The 13,772-nt window shown below is 35.2% G+C and overlaps 1 long non-coding RNA gene across 3 annotated transcripts in view; it reads left to right on the top strand.

Annotated features, from left to right (window-relative positions):
- The first annotated feature begins 13,416 nt into the window (after nucleotides 1-13,416).
- The window catches only part of LOC113254034 (uncharacterized), a 205,176-nt gene continuing 204,820 nt past the window's right edge, over nucleotides 13,417-13,772 (top strand). For all 3 annotated transcript variants that reach the window (XR_003315630.4, XR_006409329.3, XR_007189179.2), the window contains exon 1: nucleotides 13,417-13,502. This is a non-coding gene — a long non-coding RNA (uncharacterized LOC113254034). The remainder of the gene's footprint in view (nucleotides 13,503-13,772) is intronic.

Below are 13,772 nucleotides of genomic sequence, written 5' to 3'. Positions count from 1 at the left end.
TAAAAAGAGCATTAACCATCTCAATATAATTTGTTTTATACTTTTAATAACAGTCTTGAAATTCATCCAGAAGAGTAATATAACTAATATTCATTATTTTTAATTTAAAGCTTCATTTTGGGTGTGCATATTTCTTACAAGCCTTATTATTAGTGGTACCATAGTTCTAATATTGTATCATTTAAAGATTATTAATGTGAGCCCAAGTATATTTAATATGTTATATTATTAAACTCTCTGTTGAGTGTAAACCTCACATTTATTTCACTCCTAGTGTTTTTCCTCACTAACTTATGAAAGTATCTGAGTATGCCAGAGTACAGCTAGGAACAAGGCACATAGAATTTGTAAATAACTCCCTGTTCTGCCCAAACATATAATTTCTGTATAATCATATATTTTATTCTAGATTCCTATTATTGATATATCCTTGTATTTTAAATACAGCTAAAACATTTTAGGCAAAATTAAATTAATTCAGATTAGATTAATAGTGCATATGGTACCCTATTAAGATTACTAGTATGATGGAGCATGCTGAACAATTTAAACTTTGTCTCATGTCAAGCCACAAATGATGGCTTCAGGTGGTATGAGATTAGGGGGACTGAATTGTAGAACCCTAAATGGCATCCTTCTGAAACTCCTCCTAGAACTTTTTCACTTACATATCCATTTTGTTGCAAACAGGCTTGTGTTTGAAGGCATCATGGAATGGTTTTCAAATAGAACCCTGGGAAATAAAGTGTATGTACTTAATATCAGAATACAAGGAAAAAACCCCTAGTATTTTGTATATGGTTGCTGTTTTTCAATCTTTCATACTTATAACGTAAACCATAAAGAATCAGATAATAAATATTTTAGGCTGTGTGGGCCAAGAGATAAAATTGAGAATATTATGGAAGTCAGTATATAGCAAGCAAGGAAACAGAATCACACAAAGCTTGTTGATGACATTCACAACATAGTAATTGAAGACAGGTTTTGACAATACAAATCTACTAATGAGAAGAATGGAATTCTTCTTTAGAAATAGTACTTTGCTTAATTGGGATTCAAATTAGTGTTTCCTATCATTAAAATTAATTGCAAGTGTTTATCTGTCAATGCTGATCCGTAATGAGATATTATGTATTTCATCTTTGAAAATGTCTTTTCACAGAGATGGATCTGCCAAATATTGATATTAACCCATGAACATCTGGAAGACACTTCCAGAATCCTGTTAGATTCTTCTCTAAATATTTGCCTCTTAGCATGTTATTGCATTTCAGATTCTTCATTTCCAGTTGAAGGTTGAGGGGAAGCTCCTCACTTACACAGTTAAGTGAACTTTGAGATGTGGAAATTTCCTTTGAACTTGGACTATTGGAACTTAGTTTGAGCTTGAAATGTGTATCTCCTGCAAAACTGTGGTAATGAAGGTATTTCTTTTTATCTTAACTTCTGGCCATCTATGAAGTGTATAAAGCAGCTTGACTTTACTTATGATTCAAACAATATTAGTGGTCATCAAAATGACTTCCTTGCAGTATAGGTTCTAAATGTAAGTACTGTTATTAGTACTTATAATTCTGCCTTGTAATTTTAGGTCAATGAAGTATTATCAGGTCTATAGCAGAAAGTTATTTCCAGCTCCATTCAGCATTCAAAAGTAGTGGTTGAGGGTGGTTCTTCTTGTTTTAAAAGATTTTATTTACTTATTTATTTGAGAGAGAATGTGCAAGCAGAGGAAAGAGCAGAGGGGGAGGGAGAGGGGCAAGCAGACTCCACACTGAGCACAGAGTAGTCACGGGGTTCGATTTCTGCACCCTGAGATCATGACCTGAGCCAGAATCAAGAGTCGGATGCTTAACCAACTGAGCCATCCAGGCACTGTGAGGGTGGTTCCTCTTGATCACAAAAGTTTTAATCTTGGCTCTAAGCTCAAGAAAATCACGATAAAATTTCACTGCCAACCTACATAAGTGCCCTGTGGTAGAGCAAGTCAAGGTAGTCAGTTTCTATTTTTGACACACACTCACAGAACTGATGCTGATCACATCCATGAAAGCCAATGAAGATCACTGTTGACATTGCTGGTAGTGGCCTACCTAATATAACTTATTATTTTATTATCATTTATTCTTTATGTACTTATTCACAATGTCATTGTGTTAGTTTGGGTCCTCTAAAAGGCATCACCAACATGGGATTAGATGTGCAAGAAATGTACTGGAGAACACATCTGAGAGGCACAAATAGGAAGGGGCTGGCGAAGGTGGGGAGAGCCTTCAGACTCCTGTCAGGGAGGAAAGGAATGAAGGAGGTTTTAGACTGCATTTTGAAGAAAGTTTCAGCCAAACTCACCCATCCGAGGAGGAGTCCCTTCTGTGTTCCGTCTCTGGCTGGAAGCATCCTGCCACAGTCTACCACTGGTTTCACACAGATTTATTTCTTCATACTTATTTGGGAAGAATGTCTTCCATGGTTCCCCTGGGGTCCGTCTTCCTGAGGGGAAACTTGAAAGAGTGAAATTTGTGTGATGAACTACAGCCCCAGACACTGCAGATGGTCTTAGGCTGCAACTGGTACTCACTTACCCCTTTCCTCCTACACAATCCGTTCTAAATCTCCCTGCCCTTCCCTATCACTTTGGCATATTTTGATTACGTATATGGTGGTGTGACCCAAATCTTCATTCCTGAGAGTGTGAATGCTCAATGATCATACCTTCCTCAGGCTTGTGTTGCCGCATATATCTGGTCAACGGGGCAAGGGAGTATCAAGAAGTGCCCAACGGGAAAACTTGGGTTCCACATGTGTTCCTCTCTTCCCCATTGTGTAAAAGCAGCCCTACCTTCTTCTGCCACTCAGAGTCACTTACCCTGTTAGTATGGTAGCTTCCATTCTTCTCTGTTGGTCTCTAGACACAAGGGGTTCTGGTAGACAACGTGCCTTGGTGACAGACATAGCTTATGATATAATGGTATTGCCAATTCCACTGGTAAAAGTATATTAGTTTTGAGTTTCAGGATCTCCACTCCTGCACAGCCCAATTGCAGGATGGAACTCAAATTCCCATTGGATCCCTGGAAGTAAGAGTACATAGGGTCACTCTTGCTTTTGCCTTTTGGTTCTTGAGTCTATTTTTATTATTGAAAACACATGTTGAGACCTCTAATTTAATGCATATAATACATACAAAAGGATGGTGTTCTATTCTTTCAGAGAATTGCCTCTGAACTGTATTGAATTTAAACTTTTAAGAAACTGTTCCAGCATTCTGTGAGGTTGGCTGCTTCTAGATGGTTTGGTATATGATATGATTATTGGATTCTATGGTAATGGGCTCATCCCATATCTCTTTCACTGCAAAGTAGGTCCCCTGGTCTGATGTCATGCCATATGAAATCCATAAACCCCAAGATACTGTGCTTACTGAAACCATGCAGGTAAAAATGGCAAACCCATACCCAGAACACGCATCTCTCTCTCTAAGAGGGATGGACTGCTGGCCATCCAGCATGGAAGGACCAACGTATTCAACATGCTTGCAAGTGGTCCATTGGTCTCTTCAAGTAGGAGAGTTGTATTGTTGTCAAGAACTGTGAAGAATCTGAGATTTTACTCTATTTGCAAGCTAAGTTAGCCTGCTATAGTTTCATAGATGTTGGTAGAAGACATGAGACTCTTGGATTAGGGACAATGGATAGTTTAATATGTACAGCACTAGCAGTAGTCAGAGTATCATCATTTTTGTGTTGGCTTCCCCAGTCCTAATTCCAAAAGGGGTTTGAAAGAATTCACAGGCAGTGAGTTGAACTACAGGACAGAAACTCCAAACTTAGGGAGCTCAGATATTTTATAATGAGAAGCAAATGATAGATATATCACAGAGTTATTTTAAGAATAAAATATGATTATTGAAAGCTTTTTGAACAGTGATTTAATGGCACTTAGCATATGGTCAGGACTCGAAATAGAGACTATTAGTAGTAGTAGTATAAAAGTTTACTTCATATACCAAGAATCCCAGTAAGATTTATTATTTGTAGGGGCGCCTGGGTGGCACAGCGGTTAAGCGTCTGCCTTCGGCTCAGAGCGTGATCCCGGCGTTCTGGGATCGAGCCCCACATCAGGCTCCTCCGCTATGAGCCTGCTTCTTCCTCTCCCACTCCCCCTGCTTGTGTTCCCTCTCTCGCTGGCTGTCTCTATCTCTGTCGAAAAAATAAATAAAAATCTTAAAAAAAAAAAAAAAGATTTATTATTTGTAGCTAGAATATCAAAACGTAACTGTTACATTTTTTGGAGAAAGTGAATTTACACATTTTCACAAGGCAAAAGAAGGCAAACAAAAAAAAAAAAAACCAAAAAGAAAACAAAACGTCCTCTATAGATTATTCTTTATTATTCTAGATTAGTCAAGATTAAGCCACTTGAATAAAAAAAAGAAAGAAAAGAACCTGAGTTTTTGCTTAGAAACAGTATACATTTTCTTTTAAAATGTGTTAGAGCTTTTTATGTGAAGTTCGGTATTTGGTAACTGATGGTAAATCTGGCAAATATTTACTATGACAGAGAACCTGTATTTATTGATAGTTTTACTTTGGATGCTGTAATGTAAATCCATACAACTGCACAATGAAGATGACTATATAAGTCTAAAAAGAAGAACTTCTGAGGAAAAAATCACTGTTTAATTATGTAAGTTACAATTGCATAATTTGTTCTAATGTGTGGTACCATAGAAGAGCAAATGACATGGTTTCAAAAAAGCTTTATAGATTCTGAAAAAGTTAAATGACCTTCAGGATTCTCATTGACCACAAAACTGTTTCAGATTTCAGTCTTTGTTTACATATAGAAATTACTCTGCATTTTTCTTAAATAATTTATAATGTATATGGGATTTTTAAATATACTCTAAATATGATAAGTAAATATAAGCACTGGGGCCAGGCAATATAATATCAAAATTTTATTCTTGGAAACCTATTTTGAAGTATCTTGCAAAATTTAGTTTGCTACGTCAATCTGCTCTCCTAGGAAATAATCTCAAATTGTAGGCTTCAGGGTAAGCAAAGGCCATACTTCATAAATAGAAATGATTTCCTAACAGGGCATTACTTTTGCAATTCATGCAATAGTTATCTTTCTGGGCCCCTCTTCTTCAGTTCACGCAGTCCTAGGTAAAACAAAACCCATTTCATGCCAGTCTTCTGCTTGATACTTTTTATTAGCTTATGGACACCCTTAAAATAAACTCCAAAATTCTTACAAAGGTCTTCAAAGCCTTTCAAGTTCTGTTTTTTGCCAGAGGATCCTCTAAAACCCAGCTACTATTTGTGATGGAAAAAATAATGGCTGGAAATAACCAAATACCTGTCAATCAGAAATTGGTATATTCACATAAATACTATGGAGCTGTAGAATCTCTGTCCCTCTCTCTCTGCATGTGTATGTGTGTGTATTATTTATGCATATATCATGTATATCACGTAAATGTATGTGTACATCTATAGGTCTATTCATCTGTCTATCTATGTATCTAATCAGGATACAGCAGAGCAGAAGGGATAGGATGGCAACTAGACTTCACTGAGTATGCTTTGTTTACTATAGATCTGAATTTTCTACTACTTATATTATTTCAATAATTATCAAGCTAACTTAAATTGAAAAATTTAATCTCTAAAAAGTCAAATTCAAAAGCAATAAATGAATCTGTGTATTTTTTGGTAGCATAACCACAGAATAGAAAGGTCATCCTTTCCTGATGATTTAGATTCTCCTTTAACCTCTACATCCTAGAATAGTTCAAAGTTTTCTACTGGATCCTTTCGAAATCAGTTCATGTTCCACCCCCTGGATATCTCCCTGGGTCAGTGTGGCCTATAGGAACACACATGTGCTTGCTCATGCCCAAAATTCGTATGCTCAGATGACTCCTGCTTGATTTCTTACTTTCACTGATCTCCAGTTGAGAGCTGGGCACTGGCTCCAGGGCTGGGTGAACTCAGATCAAGTTCTCCAGGTGTTGGGGTCAATCCCTCCCACTTGTTCTGTGGGTAAGAAACATATTTTTCCCCTCCTCACAGGGCTGAGAGATTGCATAGTCCTCTGCCATTCTCCGCCAAAATCTATTCTCTCCCAGTCATTCTTGAATGTTCTCACCGTATCTTGTACACCCTTGTATGGGTGATGGGCTAAGGTGTCTGACTATTTTGGGGATGTTGCTTAGCAAGTTCAGCATAGCTTCTCTGATCCCTATTTTAAACATGGGCAGAATTATCCTCTTTTGTTGACCGTATTGGAGCTTCAACTGAAAGTAAAATTTTATTTTATTTTATTATTTTTAAAGATTTTATTTATTTATTTGACAGAGATAGAGACAGCCAGTGTGAGAGGGAACACAAGCAGGGGGAGTGGGAGAGGAAGAAGCAGGCTTCCAACGGAGGAGCCTGATGTGGGGCTCGATCCCATAACGCCGGGATCACGCCCTGAGCCGAAGGCAGACGCTTAACGACTGAGCCACCCAGGCGCCCCGAAAGTAAAATTTTAGATCATATAGGCATAATGCTTGAATGGCTCTGGACAAATTTCTGTAATAGTCACTGAGACTAGACCACAGAACTTTGACAAACTACCAGACTGCCAGCTTTGGGTTACTCAGCTACCCTTAAGTATAAATACTTAAGTATAAATACCTAATAAAGTACATATGTTCTTTTGGCAAAGTATCAGTGAAAGGTAAATATAAATTTTATCAGAATGGCATGAAGAATTTACTTATTGCTTGTGAAGTTCCCACACACCCTAGGGTCAAGAAAATAGGAAGAGGTAGAAAATGCCAGATCTTGAATTAAACTGTTATGAGAAATAAATAGATAATGTCTATAATGTTAACAAAAAGTCAAGAAATAGATGTAAAAGCATGCAAATTAAAGGTACAAGTAAATTACCAAAAAGAAAAAAAAGGAGGTAAAAAATTGGAATTGATTCTCATGGGATTAGGAAATGGTAATAGGAGAGTTCTCTGATAATATAGAGAAGAAAGTAATTTAACTGTTAGTATAAGTTTCCTCCTCTCTTTCTAATAATCTGTATAGTTTTTTTTCCATTATGAAATGCTAAGCATTAGCATCATCTTACTCTTAAATTTACATAATGAAATAAACTTAAAACAATTAGGAAAAATAAATTAGTCTATGAATCTGCTCTAAGTATAATCATGATTGTGTAATAGGTAAATATTTGGGTTAGAAACTCTAGTTAACTATTTATGAGCAAATATTATATGAAGAAATAGTAGATGCAATGGAAGAATAAAAAGGAGCTAAAAAAATATGACCAGTGTTCAGTACATTCAAATACCTGAACTAGCTGGACCTCAGAAACTTTATGGTCCCTTCTAAAACTCATGTTTACCACAAGTAGACTCTTTTTTTTTTCTTTAGAGAGAGAGAGTAAGCTCAAGCAGGGGCTAGGAATGGGGCAGGGCAGAGGGAGAGGGAGAGAGAGAATCATAAGCAGCCTCCACACCCAGAGCAGAGCCTAACACAGGGCTTCATTTCACAACCCTGAGATCATGACCTGAGCCAAAATCAAGAATCTGACGCTTAATCAACTGAGCTGCCCTGGCACCCCCAAGTAGACTATTATCTTCATATATCCTCTTAATTACTAACCTTGTTTGACACAATTTATAGTGATGCACAATTAAGTTTAACTAGAAAGGATAATTAATTTAACATCTAGGAGCGCCTGGGTGGCTCAGTCCGTTAAGTGTCTGGTATTGAGCCCTGCACTGGGCTCCTGAACAGGGAGCTTGCTTCTCCCTCTCTCTCTGCCACTCCTCCTGCTTGTGTGCTCTATCTCTTTCTTAAATAAATAAATAAATAAATAAATAAATAAATAAATAAAACCTTAACAAAAATCTTAAAAAAACATTTAAATTATTGGGAAAACACTTGCATACCAATAAATACATACATATGTGTATATAGAGTAAAATTAAATATATTTGCTACTTTGAAAGTTTAATATTTCCTTCATGTGTACTCATCAAATCGGGTGCATGTTTTTCTCTATTCTCTATTTCTATTTCTCTGTTTCTACGTTATAAAAGCATATGCTCAGGGGTCGAAGGCAACTTTTTATTGAGAAGAAAATCCTTCAAAGGGGAATCCTTTTCTAAACAAAAACATATTAAAAGGTATTAACTCAGAATTGATGAGATAGTAGATATTAGGTAATTTAAGCTAGATGGCGTATTTTTTTAATGGGGGAGTTGAAATTGCAGTCAACCTCCCAACATCTGTGCATCCCTCACACTCAGCTACTATGTAGTTTATCCAATGGTCTAAATTCAAGACGTCTAAGGCAATTATGAAAATCCAGCTTCTCTTGTCAGTGTTCAGGAACTTGGGCATATGCCAGCCAGTGCATTGCATTCCCTTGGTGACAGTGATTAGTTTAGGAACAGACTGTAACCTAAGTGGTCCAATGAGTCCAATACAATGGAATTTTGTTGTGCTGTTAGGGCAGTGGTGTTTTTCTTCCTCTTGAACTGGTCATGGAAAAGGAAACATTTGGCTTTGATGGGTAATGCTAACCATCCTAAAACCACAAGGTTAGAAGCTGCCTTAGGTTACGGCTGTTCATGGCAGAATGTAGAGACCAAAGAGTTGGTCCTTAATGACATAATAGAACAGACAGATTATGCAACCCTGGGCTGCTTGTCACGTAGGCCGATACATATCCTTTTTGTTTGGGCCACTATAAATTGACTTTTGGGATCTGTAATTAGGGTCAAAGTTTGGTTCTCTAATATAAAATAGCTGACACAGAACACTTAGCTAATATTGTTTTCCTGTTTCTTCCTTTCTGCTTTTTCATATAATACATTGAAAAGAATTATAAATATTCATAATTTAAAAATTAAGGGGGACCTTTCATAATAGAGCCACCTAGTGGTTAGAAGCATGTGTTATGGAGACAAAAATTATTACGGATTTTGAGATTTCACAGCAATTTTATGAAATAACATTGAAAAGAAAATTTTATTTTTAGGAGATATAAGTAATATAAAACACAAATTATAACTTGTATAATTAAAATTATTTCAAAGTGCATATGTAATACTAGAAAAATAATGATCAATAAGTACCAATATTTATGTGTGTATGCTTCTCACTCTCAAATGAACAAAATTCCCTGTACAAATTTTTTATGATCCTTTCCCCACCTTCTCCCTACAACAGACCATATAAAAACGGAACCTTAACTTCTTTACATCTTATTTATCCTGCATGTAGATTAGGGTTATTGATATTTCCACAGATCACTGATCTATGGAACAATGCTAGCCAAGCATCCTAAAATTCTTGGTTTGCCTATGAATTAAAAGAAAATTACTAATAACACAAATTTTCTTCATGAAATGTTTCTTTTTAGGAATATTTTGCAACATCAGTGGTAACTAGAAAATATACTATTATTTCACAAATATAAATATTGATGCTCTGTTATGTTTGAATCACTGTACCATATTTGTTCGATCGGTTTTTCTGGGAGTACAGATTTTGGGATCATGAGCATAAGTAGGCTCAGAGCACAAAAATTTTTATAAATAATTCAGCGTGTCTTTTATCTTTGCTCTATAATTTCAACTATGTGTGTGTGTGTATACGTATTACACATATATATTTATATATGTATATTTCACTGTGATGTTCACAGTAGCCTAAATTACTTGTTATGTGGCAAATCGTAACTATTTCATGTCTAATGACTTCCTTGAAATGCATTACTACACTCTTTAACAGTTATTAACTTGTTATATAAATTGTCACTTAATCTTAATTATACTTATTTTTTACATTCATTGTTTCCACTTCATGTTTGAGTGATAAAAAATATACGTTTTTAAGGTCGGTTTTGGTCAGTTTTGGGAATGTGGTGGTTGGACTGCTTTTCTCATAGAAATGTTAATTTTGTAAAAAGACATTGCTATTTTTTTGCCTCTTTCTAATGACTCAGGGGAGCCATCTGTGAGAGGATTGGGTTTCTACTCTCTGAGAACAGAGTACAAGAATGTTAGTTAATTTCTAAGAGTATTATATCTTTGATTTGGTTTATATGTTAGGGGACGGGGAAGTTAGCACCCATTATCATCTCATAGATCAGTGCATGAATGACTCGTATATATATTAGGGCACTTCAGAATATGGGTTAACTTCCCTTGCATATAAAAAGTTAAATGTGGGACTGGAAGGTATCTCCTTAGTAGAAAAGTATATTACTTCCTTTTATCCTTATCACAGTATTTAATAAAATATTACCTCATGGTTCTTTTAGATGTTGTGGACCTAATTATTTCTCAATAATATCATAGAAAATTGAAGATTCTCTTAGAAACCACTTTGGGCCCAGCTGTCAGGAGAACTGGAACGTCTTATTTCCCCCACTCTAGGTGTTTCCACTAAAGCATAATCAGATTCCCTCCAACCCTAGGGCTATTTGCAGTCTGGATGCTAGGAACAGCTGTGGAGTCCAGAAGGCTTTTGTAGGATTCTCCCACCAGGGAGGGGTTTCAGGGAGTAGTGGAGCATGGATACAGATTTGGAATAGATTAGGGAGATAGGGCTGCTCTAAAATAGTCTTCTATAATATGTAACTTTTTCAAGGGAAAAAAAATCAACAAATCCTTCGAACATTGAAATTTTAAATTTAATAGAATATTTTAAAAGTTTGAAATAAAGTATGCATTGCATATAAACTAGATTATATGTGGGAATTGACACACTCTGCCACAAAATAAAATTAGTATCTCCATACTGAAATGGAGATAGTGGGTAGGATTTTAGATAATATTTCCTTTACTACAGAGACAGTAAAGTAGTACTAGAAAAGTAATAAAGTGCTATAGAGGAAGCAGGCCTTTATTTACTCCCTATTTTAAGCACTTTCTTTAAATCAAGGGGATTTCCACTGTCAAAGGCTGGCTTATTTGCATTTATATGGTGAAATGTTGCCATCATGTGGCCAGTCCATCTATCACATCTTTCTCTTTCGTCTGGGTTAGCCTGAATTTTTGGCTATTTTTATACGATGCTTGAGTATTTGGAGGTAGGTATGGTGTCTGTTAGGTTCATTATTATAATTAAACGACAAGTATTTAAGCATATTAATTTAAAATAGACATTAAAAGAAGTTTACTGTTATTCTCACATGATGGGATTTTAATGTGTATCTTCTGAAGCTCTTAGAACTCCCCCTTTGGTGGGCAGATTATTCAAGTTATGAATCTTAAACTGTTTGGAAGTTCTCTCTTAAGAGTCCAGGTGACTTTTTCCCCCATGTTTGTAGTTGCTCTGAATGTCAACACAAGTTACCAAAATGTCCATTTATTTGTATATAATTTGGGAACTATTTCTAATGCATATCCCATTTTAAACAATAGGGGGCATTATGATGTCATGTTTTTGGTTTTCTCTACAATGGCAAATATTTTATTTCACAGTAAAAATTCTGGATTTTCTTCTTGATAAGAATACTTTTCCAAATCCAAAAGCGTATTTGTTTTATTTTGACAGTACTGGCAATGAATATGAGCCTCATTATATATCCCTAGGGGACCTAATTTCTTAAAAGAAAATACTATACCAATTTATCACCATTTTAGTAAATGCATACATTTCTAAATTGATATAAAAATCCAAACCAACTTACATTTAATCCAGATGGAATAGTTTTTAAAACATAAGTTTGCTTGCTTCCTTATTAAATTGAGAAATGTTGGCATTTTCAAGTGTTCCTAAATCAATCTGTTTCATTACATATTACCATAAATGCAAACTTTTCTTTAGTTAAGCTCTAAGTTTAAAAATCATGAAACTGTGGGGGCGCCTGGTTGGTTCAGTCGGTTAAGTGTCTGCTTTTGGCTCAAGTCGTGATTCCAGGACCCTGGGATTGAGCCCCAAGTCCGCTCCCTGCTCAGCAAGGAATCTGCTTCTCCCTCTCCCACTGCCCCTTCCCTCTGCTCGTGCTCTCTTTCTTTCTCAAATAAATAAATAAATAAAATCTTTTAAAAAAATTCATGAAACTATGTTCTTAGCATTATAGAAGTTTGAAATCCTTAGACAACTAGCGTGAAAATTGTTAAAACACAAATATTTTCAAAATTATTAAGTTTATGAAGTTAATTAAGGAGTTCTTTAAATGTATAGCACTTCGGTATTTTATCTTTTCAAGCTTTACATGGATTTAAGTTTCAGATAGGATATAGAGAAAACCAGGACTTAGTAAATTAAATATTTAAGCTTAAAACTGAAAGTTTTAGATGGAAGAAAATATATTTCTCAATGGGAAGCATCTCTTTCATGTTTCATGAAGCAGAGAGAAGAAAACTGAAGATAAGACAACTTCAAAGATCATTTCTGTCTTCATCCCAAATTGTATAACAGTTGTCAATGCTTTTTTAAAAGTTTTATTGAAATTATATATATGCATATATATTTGTGTGTGTATATGTATATACATCTACACATACAAGTATTGCATTACTACATTCTCTTTATCTCTTTATAAAGACTTAAAACATTAAATAATAGTCTAATGTCAACTTTTAATTTGCTTTCCCAATCTCAGTCTACTACATCAGATAAATGTAATCATCATTATGAATTTGCTGTATATACTGAATTTTAAATTATTCTGGTAAAGGTCACTATGATACATTTATTTTTGCATATTTCTAGGCATTAGAACCCATATTCAACAAAATCTTTATAACTCTTTTTTTTTATCACATTCTCATAACTTGAATTTAGCAATTGTGGGAGTATTTACTCCATGGAAATCAGCAAATTCAACAAATTCCTGCCCCTCAAAGAGCCTGTCACCAGTACACCAATGAGTGTTTCTTACTTGGGACCACTATCTGTAACTATTGATTAGAATACTATTCTTCTGCAGGGTTTTTCAACCCATTGCAGAATGTTTAGCATCCTTGGGCCTGGCCTATTAAACACTGTAATAGAAAACCCTAGTCACTGAAACCACTAAAAATGCCCCCACATGTTTCCAAATGTTCCCTAGAACATTTAACCCCTTGCAAATGACACCCACCCCTGCGGGGATGACGAAGCAATATGTGGCAGTAGGTAATGAAAACTCTTAGGCTGGGGAAACTTAGACACAGAAACAATGTAACAAGTTAGGTTTAGAAAAAAATAATAAATTGGGACTGATCTATATGCAGATTTAAATTATAGTCTACATTGTTTCACTTCTCTGTCATCTTGTTGGTCTGCTTATTGATAGTACCAGAATGTGGGGAGACCAAAACCAAGAAAACTAATTAAGGAAGCTATAGTATATATCTGTTGCTTTACCAACCAATGGCATTCATTTTTATTTTGATAACAGAATTTCAAGTGCCCTCTAGACTTCAGAGGGATGGTGCACAATATGGTGGTCACTGGCCGTGTATGACATTGAACACTCAAACTGAGGTTAGTGCAAAGGAGGAAATGAATTTTTAATTGAATTATGTTGGAAGTGTAAAATATGCACTGGATTTTGAAAATGTACTCTAAATTTAAAAAAGAATGGAAAATATTTTAGTAATATTTAAATTTTGGTAAGGTGGTGAAATAATGTTTTGGATATATTGGATTAAAGTATTTTATATCTTATAATTAGTATATTAACTTCATCTATTTCTTTTTACTTTTTTAAATGTGGCTACTAGAAGATTTATAATTATATATGTAGTTTACATT

The sequence above is a fragment of the Ursus arctos genome, unplaced genomic scaffold, assembly GCF_023065955.2.
Source record: "Ursus arctos isolate Adak ecotype North America unplaced genomic scaffold, UrsArc2.0 scaffold_20, whole genome shotgun sequence".
Taxonomy (NCBI): domain Eukaryota; kingdom Metazoa; phylum Chordata; class Mammalia; order Carnivora; family Ursidae; genus Ursus; species Ursus arctos.
Note: the sequence above shows the minus strand (reverse complement) of the source record. Positions and strands in the feature narration are given on the sequence as shown.